Below are 9917 nucleotides of genomic sequence, written 5' to 3'. Positions count from 1 at the left end.
TAAGTTCGTAATATTCTTGAAAGGTCGTGTCGATAGTAATGATAGGATTTGACTAAGTGGTGAGTACAGCTGACTTCGAGGAATAAGTTAACCGTTGAGTTGATAGTAATAGTAATTATGAGGTCGGTATCGATATGGTAAATTTATCATGTTGGATTAAAGCTTAAGAGATACCCTCCACGTCATTCGTAAGAAGCATCATCCTTATTTGGTAAATTTTATTTCGAAGAAGCATATATGAGCAGTAAAGTTTGGAATTCATTTGAATGGACCAGAATATTTTCCAACCACATTTTGTCTTAGAAAAAGCTCGTGTTGAAGGGCAAAAACGTCTAGCAATTAAGTTTCACTCTATTGGAAGAGTACAAAGCATACAACAAGTAGTTTGTGAACTAAATAGTTCGTTCATGACCCAAGAAATTCTGAGGGTAAACTATGTGAGTTAAGCGATGGAAGTCTCGTGGTGCTTGTCGAATTCTAGTTCTTCTTGTGTGGTTTCGGAGGACGCTTCATGGTGACGTAACCTTGGAGTGGGAATGTTCTTGTGTTATTTGAATTTATTAGTTTTAATCAACTAATTGGAGATGAAATTCGTGGAAGGAAAACTCAAACATGTGATCTCTCATGGACCATGTGTTCCACGTGTTATTGATGAAATGCTAGGATGAGTTGGAAGGGCTTGTGATACTAAGGGATGATTTAGGAAAAGGTGGCAACTCTTAACAAAACATTTTATTGAGGTATCGAGTGACCGATAAGCAGGGATAAATTACGACGAGTTTATAGTTAAAAGGAGTAATAGTATGACTAAGATAAAAGTACGGAGGAGGAAGAATTATGACAAGTCATGGAAGTATTGATAAGACAGCTTGTGAGATATTAAGGATAAGATTGATTAGAAAGGGTGACGGGTTAAGTACACCTACTTCGCAGAGTATAATTAAAATATAGTAAGAATCATGAATGAGGTTAAGAAGTGTTACGTTATAGGATGGATTACGAACAGGATGTAAGGTGAATACAATAAGGATTGCTATAGAAATGAGTAAAGCCTAGCAAGGACGTAATTAAAGAATATGATGTGATTAGTGTGAAACGGAAAAGCAAATGTAGAACGAATAAGAAAGACTTACAAAAGTTCTATAGGGAAAGTTCAGAATAGAGATCAAGTGGTAACGAAAGTGAAAGCGGGCACAAGAAGAGAAGGAGTTAATAGAAAGAGGAAGATAAGAAGAAAGCGAGTGGGATTATAGTGTAGCGATGCGTTATGACGTGTATAGCTGAGAAAATGAGTAATATAAGCGTCAGAATTGTGAAAGACCGAACTAAGGGAAGATGAGCAACGAGACAGAATGACTGCCAGAAATGACTGGTAAGATAAGAATAATAGGGATGAACAGAATATACTTTGAAAATGAGAAAGGAGTTATGTAGAAGTAGTGTTTTCCGAAGGATACGGGAGTAGCATGAGATTCCTCGTGCATAGAATAAAAGATGGACATAGACTGGAGATGTGGTAAGGGAATATTAAAGGAAACACCCAAGATAGATGTAATTAATTGAGTATGGGTATCGAACGAAAGGGAAATATATAGCTACGAGCTTAAAGGTATAGTACAACGATGAGGTTATAAGTTAAGATTGTCATTTAGATGAACCCGATATGAATTTGAGTAAGTTAGAAGTTGGTACCGGGTACACAACAAGGGTGAAAGATCATGAGGCATAAAGGAGCATTGCGTGTATGTGACTTCACCTCGGAAATAATGAAATCCTTAAAAGACAAAGATTGCGGATTTGCTAAACAACTGATGTATTGTGAATTTATTAGAAGAAACAGATGATATCCGTTGGGATAAAGATGGTGTTATAGGAAAGCTTAGGACACTTATCATTAGAATATAAGTGCCACTTAAAGGGAGAATTTGAAACGACTATAAGCACTAGCTAATTACTGGTTGGAATGAATGGAATGGGGCTTCGGATAAATTGCTACATTAATTACATTACTCGAGTACCAACCATCAGATAAGATTTTGTACTATATATCGAGAGTTCTCATCGCCTCGTGATTGTGTTGGGGTTTCATACATGGGGAATCTAAGTTATAGATGATATAAAGGAAGACATGGATATGGTGCAGTATACCAAATGTATGGGAAAAGAATCATATGAATTTGAAAATTGAAAATGGGGACATAGTGTAGAATATAAATAGATAATAATGTGGGTACACCCTAAAGGGGGGAAGCGGATGAGAGAAATGCAAATGTAAGATGAAATCAACTGACACTACAACACGTTTAATGTAAGTACTTAAACTTCAAGTGAGATTCCATGCTGAAACAAGTTAGTGGGATCTGAAAGCCAGCAATAAATGGATAGAAGCCAAAATGGTATTTGAGACAGTGCTGAGAATTATTGGTAAAGACCTTGGATAATATGACATCAAAAGGTGGATGCTTATAAAAAGGAAGAATACGACAAGAGAATGGTAACGAGTAACTTAGGAGATATTATAAAGGATAACAATGCAATACTGGATTAGGGGTTAAAACGTAGGCAATGGGGTTACTTGCTAATGATACTGTAACTTATAAGTAGCAAAGGAGTAAGGATAGGAAACCTCCTATAGTAGGATATGAGGAAATCAAATGGCGAATAAAGGAAGGGAAAAAAGCGTGACAAGATAGACCGCAACTGAGTTTTAGTACAAATAAGATATGCAAAACGGGATGAACCAGGAGAGGGAAAGACTATGACTAAGATTGGATGCACTTGTACAAATTGTACAAGAATAGTTATGCAACCCACGTATATTTGTATGCTAAGGATGAGACCAAGGGAGTACTTGATAAGAAGAGTAAGAATTCAGTAACAACAACGCGGTTGCGATATTTTGAATACATCAAAGAAAGGTGTAAGATAGTTTGAAGCAAAACTACCGAGATAGAATTAGTACTGAGAGCAAATTGGACATGACCATGGTTGGGCCAAAGATTTACCCCGATCCCAATTGTAAGATACAAGGGGAGAATGTAAGGTTTGCATGAAGACTAGTGAGGCGATGCTAAGGTATTTTTCGGGCTCATTTGAGTACTTACGCATATTCTGATGCGTGATAGGGAGACTAAGAGCAAAATTTGAGTAAAGAGACAATGGAAGAGTTTGAATAAAGAATAGAGAAACGACACGAGATAATATGCCTAAAGTATTGCCAATTAGGGTAAGGGAAATTACGAAATGATTTAACCGAGACAATCAAAATAAGCGGGTTACTGGTTACTGGGTGACAGTAAAGTTATAATATGAGGGGACCCTAGCGCTATTTGATAACCAACCCTAAAGATCGAGATCAAGAAGTAAAAGCAAGTGATAGTTAAAGACCTTTAAAAGGAAGTCAGAAAGTGACACTGATGCTGAGAATTCCAGAATACGGACTGTCACAGCGGAGTAAGGCAAGGATATTGGAGTACAAAAATGTTACCCTCTAGGAAATTTCGTTTTACTCGTAGAACCTGCGAAGGGTCCACAGGTTACCAGAGTCATACGATACCCCAGGGATATTAAAGTCTAATGAACCGACGAGGGACGTCTGCGCATTATTAAAATCACATTTAAAGATTGAGAGGTAGGATAAAGGAAACGGTACCTTAAGGGAATAACTATAGGAGAAGAAGGAGTCAAGTTAAGACTAAGCGCACAAGGAAGAAAGTAAGATTTCAACGGAAGAGCTCACAATACAATTGACAACGGACTGCGAAGTAAGAGGAAAGTAAAGGCAATGACGTGGAATTATTACCTCGGGGAGCAACAGAAAGAAGAGATATTACAGGAATGGCTATGTAGAGGCATGGAATGCGTTATAATGAATTATAGCGAATCGACCAATGGAAGAGGTATGTGAAGGGCATAATTAAATAAGAGAACACTTGAGAAAGTATTGGGAATTCAGAATCAGTTTAACATTCGAGGACGAATGTTCTAAAGGGGGAAAGTATGTTATACCCCGTATATTTATACGTCGAATTATTCGCAAGCAAATCTACTCAAGTTAAAGGCGGAATTATTTTCGGACATGAAATAGGAACCTTTAATTTTTAATTTTAATTAGAACATAAATTGTTTATAAATTTTATTTAGTGTAGGAATATTATTGGATATTAGGGATTAATTAATTGTGATTAGGTTACTAAGTAAGAATTAGTGATTAATTAAATTAATTAAGCTTAATTACTAAGTGGGCCCCACCCGAAATTAAAAAAATAATAATAATAAAATCCAAGAAGTGGATTAGTGACTCACAAGGGAGGGGGCACGTGTCCTCCTAGAAGCCACCATATATATAGAAAGTTTGATGAACACAATTCATAATTTTCATTCATTTTCCAAAAAAAATCAAAGAGAAAGAAATTAATTCCTCCATGGCTGCTCTCGGCCAGCCATGGTTTTGAGAAAAAAATTTGATCCTTGAATGTTTTAATCAAGTTTCAAGTGCATTACAAGGTCAAGGAGGTGATAGCAACATTGGAAATTAAGTTGGAGAAGAAGAAATTGTAAAATTGGAGCAATTGAGCGTAGAAATTCCTCCGAGAAAAATTTGGTCAGATTTTCTTGTTTTATAGTATAATTGTATTAATAGTGTTGTAATGGAAGGATTAAAATTGGATTGGATGAAATTGGAAGTAAGAAATTGCATGAAATCGATGTTATGCGAAATTGTGGGTTGAAAAGGATTAAGAAGGATTGTTGGGTTGTTGGAATTGTTATGGGCTGAATTGTAAGGATTTTGTATGTATATCTCTATTGTTGGTATTTCTGTGATAACAGGAGAATAATTGGAAATTTGGGTTAGGCGAATATATAGGGGAAATGCTGCCCGATTTCCGTTAAGTCCTTAACTAATGAAAAACCCTAATCGAGAAAGTATAAGTTAAGGAATAAGTTCTATAGGCGATTGGTTACAGATTTATGAGCTAGGAAGTATAGTTACTGACGATAGCGTTACCTTTATATTAAATAGGCTAAAGAGGCGACGAAGCGAACGAGATTACGAATAACCTTTAACAGGTATGTAAAGCTGTCCCTTCTTTCTTTTGGCATGTCTTAGATTTAAGTGATGAATGATATGAGCTTTGGGGTAATCCTATTCATAAGTCTTGAGTGTGATTCATGATTCTCATTCACTTCTTGATGTTAGAGCTCTTAAGTGATTGAGCTTCCCTCTTCAGTTTTCTATACGTTGGATAATAGTCGACATATATAAGCTCATATTCCTAGAAACTCTACGATAACTAATGTCTTTGACTTCTATATGCTGTTTCATACTATATTGACATATGTCTATGATTCCTAAGGCTCTTTGAGATTATTTATGATGACATTCGAGGGATATTTGATATGATTGTCGCTATTGATACTCAGGTTTTAATCCCTTCTTCTTATTCTGTTTGAGTATTGATAATGTTTTAAATTGCATATGGTTGCTCACTACTCTGCTCATGCATGCCTCAATATGTCTTTCACTGAGTCCCGGGCCGGGTATGTTATCGTGCGCAGTCTCACTGCATTGTTCACCGAGTCCCTCACGGGAGTGCCGGAATATGATACATAAATATATTATGGAGTTATGCTGTGTTATGGAGTTATGCTGTGCTATGGAGTTATGCTGTGTTCCGGAGTTATGCTGTGTTATGGCGTTATGCTGTGTTATGGCGTTATGATGTGTTATGGAGTTATGCTGTGCTATGGAGTTATGCTGTGTTCCGGAGTTATGCTGTGTTATGGCGTTATGCTGTGTTATGGCGTTATGATGTGTTTATGGTGTTATGCTGTGTTATGGCGCCAAAAATGGGGTGGCGACCATATTCACTGAGTCCCATAATGGGCCGGATATGGTACATGATATTGACATGCATGATTTATGTTTCAAAAGGGCAAGTGTTTTGGTATTCTGGACATTGTACTTGTTTTTGTACTCCTTATTTCAGTTATGATCCTTTTTACTTCTGTTTAGCTGTGTCTATCCGATGTGCTATGATATGTTGCCCGTCTGTAGTGGCAGCCTTGTCGGCTTGCATATGACATGATGTCGATGTGTAGTGGCAGCCTTGTCGGCTTGCGTAACATTTTATAATTTGATCAGTTGTGACACATCAGGAGAGTTTATCTGAATAAATATATATATATATATATATATATATATATATATATATATATATATATATGATGACGTTATGGACCTTCGGAGTTCTTCGTAAGTTTCCATATTGTTCGTGGTTTCAGTTTGATTATATCTAACAGGTACGTATACGAGTGTCCAGGTCGGACACTAGTCATGGCCCACGGGGTTGGGTCGTGACAGATTGGATGGTGTTTGTTTATGCTTTTGACGTCGTTTTCAGCAAAAAGGTACCATAATGAGAAAACAACCTTTTTTTTTTGTATTTCGATTGAACCATTAGATTCGTATCGTAATTTCAGAGCTATAGCAACAAGATTCGTTGCGTTTCGCCATCGTATGAGGGAGATAAGGCCATGTTACGAATGAAATTCACTGCTGGTTTTCTGGTGTAATTTTGTCCCTATGTTCGCCCTTAAAAAATTCTGCATTCTTTCCAAAATTTGAAAACATCATGTCTCTCTCATTTTAAGGCCAAATAAGGTGATTCAAAAGGCTATCTTGGGTGAAATTTCTCAAGGATTTTATTGGACTAGTCGAAAGTGAGCTTCGTGATCAATTAGCACCTGATTTGGACTGAAACAACTGTTGCATTTTCTTTTCTCCACTTGTTCGGGATTTACTTACTTTTCTTACAAGTTTGGGAGCTCAGATTGAGGTGATTTTTGTAGTGTTGCTCTCGTCTCAATGAAGAGATAAGTATCTAACATTTATTTTTGTGTTTTCCCTTGATTATTTTCATTGGTTATCGATTTTATCCAAGTTTGATTGGAGAAAATTGGGGGTTTGAACCCAAAAGTTGAAATGTGGAAAATCATGGTTTTGAAGATCAAGATGATGGATTTTAAAATGGGTTTTCTGTATCTAAACTAATTAATCTATGGGTAAACTAATTTTGAAATAAATTCTCAATTTCGCCCTTGTGGCTCAGATTTGGCTATTTTGGGTCCATTTTTGGGTTTTGGGTAAAACTATGGCAATATGGAAATCCTTTTATTCATATTCTAAGGTAGAATTCATATTTGATAGATGTTAATCGTTCCGAGGCTCTCCGAAGAGGAAAGGAAAGGCTCAATTGGATTTGTTCATCGCTCTAGCTCAGGAACGAGGTAGGTTACGGCTTACCTTTAGGTTAGACTCTAATTAGTGAAACATATGTGGGTGGTAGATATTGACGGGGAAAGCATGATAGGCCTTCGGGTATGGAGTTGGGATGGAATTCTATTAAGTTGGTTGTTGCTGATTGTGGTTGGTTGCCCTGTTATTGTGATTAAGCTTGTTGTCTTAATTATTTGTGTTGTGATAGGTGTTGCAATCATTTCTCTCTTGTTTGTGTCATTTATCATCAGAGAAAGGAAGGATAATGAGATTAGGCCTGAACCGTGTTGTATAATTATGATAATACACGGTTGAAATCTTGATTATGATTTACTGTTGATGATGATATCATGCATGGCATACATTCTCATTTAACATGTATATTGATATCGAATTATGACTTGGTACTGATGATGATAAATGAGAAAATGGAGCACCTTGGTGACACAAGACTTAGTTGTGAGGTGTGCTTGTTTCATTTAGAAGTAAAGGGTGTCATAGACTCTTTAAGCTGATTGAGTTGGTTCGTTGATTTATTCGATGGTTGTGTATTATGCATTCATTCCCATTCCTCATGCTTACATCTGTGTTGATGTTCCAAATTGGGGTTCCTATACCTGAATCATATTTTGAATACTCATCTTGTATCCTATATATATACATAAGGCACATTTGACAGGGGTGAGGATGTAGCCGATCTTGTGATATGTATTGGGTACATTTGATAGGGGGTGAGGATGTGACCTATTGTGTGAACTCGTGATCTGGGGTCTGTTCCGGAGCGAGTGGTACATGACCATGGGTCCCCTGCGGGTCATGACTATTGTGTGATCAATACCTTTAGCATGTTTGTACAGGTTTGAGGTATTTGGCCAGTGCTTTGCATTGCATTGCACATCATTACATTTTATCCTGCATCATCATATGGCTCTTTATTCCTGATTTGTTATAGTTTGTTTGTACCATTGTTGTGGCATAGATTTGATTATGCACTGGACTAGATTGTAGATTACTGACTCTACCTAGGTTCAGAACTTGGATTTGTGATTATCGGTTTGAGATTATTGAGACTCGACAGACTTGTGGTTTAGAAGCTTCACCTGGGCTTATGACTTGGAAAGTGAGTTTCTGTATGACGCATGTGTGGGAGAAAATCCCTGATTATTATGATAATGTGATTTGTGAGTATGCTTGACTGCTTATCTAACTACTTATTGAAATCTTTGTTTATATATGTGAACTAATTGTTGTCAGCCTATGATACCTACCTGTACTTGTCATTTGTACTGATGCTACTCTTGTTGTACTCGTCTTTGAGTGCAAAGTCTGTTACTAGTTCCAGTTCCCATCCTCGAGAGTGATCCGAGTCTACTTGACAGAGATTCTAGGGTGAGCATTTGGGCAAAATCTGCAACCCGGAGACTCTTCTTTGTATTTAACTGTCTACTTTATGTTTCTGAGACCGTATTGATATTTGAGATTTGTACTTTCTATCAGACTTATATCTATGTAATTGTGGTTTTTGTACTAGTCCAGACTAAATTTTGGGGTTATTATTACTTCCGCACTTATCATTTGTATAATATTAATCTGTTAGCTAAATTATTGTTTATTTCCGCATAATTCTTATAAATGACTAAAATGATTTGGGAAGGGTTCACCTACCTGGGGGGGCGAGTGTAGGTGCCAGCACAATTCACGAATTGGGTCGTGACAATTGAATAGGGCGAGCTCTTGAACTCAGGCCTCAAGGATTAGATTCACATTTAAGGAAAGGGGTATACCTAATTATCTTTCTTAGTCAATATAAAAGAAATATAAATGTGTTCTTATTATTTATAATTCCATAGAAATATAGGTGTTAGAATAATTTTAATAGACGAATAAGAACTTGGAAGATTCTTCTAGTAAAATTAACCATGTAATTAGTAAAACCAAATAATCAAATTAGTCAGCTAAATTAGATACTGAACATGATTGATATTCTGTCCAAAACCCTAGAATCTCTCCTCCAATTGATTTATTCAAAAGCTTGTTAGTTTAATTAACAAATTTTGTCGTTATGAAAGCTTGATAGTTTAGTTTGCAAATTCTGTCTTTAGTTATGAAATAAATCAAATCTTGTCAAAATCTCTTGGATTGATGGGGCATAACTATTTGATCTAACTGAAAGTTAATCAGTAAATCCTCGTAGGAATGACACACTTTACTCACCACTTCATTACTTATCGACAACGTATACTTGCGTGTGCGGTGGATCTAACCAAGTTTGCATCACTGTTGTCGGGGACTTTGAAATTAACTTTTCTGTTTTCATGACCAAAGTTCTCTAAGTCGTGATGGCACATTTAGGAACACAATAATTCGTTGGTAGCCAAGAGTACACGATCAATCAGAAAAGGACATCAATATAGAATTGATATAGGTGATGATGATGAGATGGATTATAGAATATTTCAAAGAATCTGTAGCATGCAATGACCAAGGGACACATATCACTAAGAAATCAAGCAAAGGCTAAAAAGGAGACTAGCAGAAAGACTGTCAAAGAGAACATTGTGCCTCCCAAACTCATAGGTGGTGTATAAACAAGGAAAACAACATCTAAATCCAACGTCTCCCAATGAGTAGTGCACTT

This window comes from Lycium barbarum, chromosome 4 (genome assembly GCF_019175385.1).
Source record: "Lycium barbarum isolate Lr01 chromosome 4, ASM1917538v2, whole genome shotgun sequence".
NCBI lineage: Eukaryota > Viridiplantae > Streptophyta > Magnoliopsida > Solanales > Solanaceae > Lycium > Lycium barbarum.
The sequence above is the reverse complement of the archived record's forward strand: the minus strand, read 5'-3'. Positions refer to the sequence as shown.